Below are 1,355 nucleotides of genomic sequence, written 5' to 3' on the forward strand. Positions count from 1 at the left end.
AAGATTCACTTGCACAGAAATTGTTAGGTAAATTTTTGTCATCACCTTTTTCTGGAGTAGAGTGAAGTTTAGCAGGTTCATTTGCAGATGAGGAAGGTGCTACAGGTTGAGGTCCTTGACACTGCCTTCCCGACCTCAATGAAATGGCACTGACATTTTTGGGATTTTGGACAGATTGAGAAGGCAGCTTGTCAGAATTCTGGGACTGTTGTTGATTTAATTGTGTAGCCAATTGTCCCATCTGATTGGTCAAGCTCTGAATGGAGGCTCTGGTCTCTTGTTGAAACTGCATATTCTGCATGGTCATTTGTCTCACAAGTTCTTTGAGGGAAGGTTGCGGAGGAGCCTCAACTGTTGGCTGTTTCTGGGGCTGTTGCTGTTGTTGGATTGGTGGAGGAATGTATGGTCTGCTTGGGCCAGCAGCATTTTGGAAGGAAGGAGCAGGCTTCTGCTGATGTTGCTGAGGGCTAGACCATCTGAGATTAGGGTGATTCCTCCATCCAGGGTTGTATCTGTTGCTGGAGAGGTCATAATTGTTCTGCTGTGGTTGATTTTGCTGCTGAGGTTGAGGAAGTCTATTGTAAATGTTTGCAGCATAAGCTTCGGGCTGCTCAATTGCTCCCGGTTGCTGCATGGAAGGGCAAAGGTCTGTATGGTGGTCAGCAGAGGAGCACAAACCACAGACCCTTGCGACAGGTACAGATTTCTGGTTCAAGGCCAGTTGGGTTACCAAGTTAACCAATGCATCCAGTTTGCCTTCAAGCTTCTTAGTTTCAGATGATGCAGCTGAGTTTGTAGCTACCTCATGCACTCCTCTAATGACTATAGCATCATTTCTTGCGCTAAACTGCTGGGAGTTGGAAGCCATCTTCTCAATTAAATTTCTGGCTTCAGCAGGAGTCATGTCTCCAAGGGCTCCACCACTGGCAGCATCTATCATACTTCTCTCCATATTACTGAGTCCTTCATAAAAATATTGGAGAAGCAGCTGCTCTAAAATCTGATGGTGAGGGCAACTGGCACATAGTTTTTTAAATCTCTCCCAGTATTCATACAGGCTCTCTCCACTGAGTTGTCTAATACCTGAGATATCCTTCCTGATGGTTGTGGTCTTGGAAGCAGGGAAATTTTTTTCTAAGAATACTCTCTTAAGGTCATCCCAGCTCGTGATGGACCTTGGAGCAAGGTAATACAACCAGTCCTTTGCCATTCCCTCTAAAGAATGATAAAAAGCCTTCAGAAATATGTGATCCTCTTGGACATCTGAGGGTTTCATGGTGGAGCAGACAATATGAAATTCTTTCAGATGTTTGTGCGGGTCTTCACCTGCAAGGCCATGAAACTTTGGAAGCAAA

General features: G+C 45.0%; 1 non-coding gene across 1 annotated transcript; it reads left to right on the forward strand.

Moving 5' to 3' along the window:
• Positions 1 to 998: 998 nt before the first annotated feature.
• On the forward strand, positions 999 to 1,105 carry LOC114411004. Its single transcript, XR_003666391.1, has one exon. It is a non-coding gene; the product is annotated as a small nucleolar RNA R71 (small nucleolar RNA).
• Positions 1,106 to 1,355: the final 250 nt, after the last annotated feature.

This window comes from Glycine soja, chromosome 4 (assembly GCF_004193775.1).
Source record: "Glycine soja cultivar W05 chromosome 4, ASM419377v2, whole genome shotgun sequence".
Lineage (NCBI taxonomy): Eukaryota > Viridiplantae > Streptophyta > Magnoliopsida > Fabales > Fabaceae > Glycine > Glycine soja.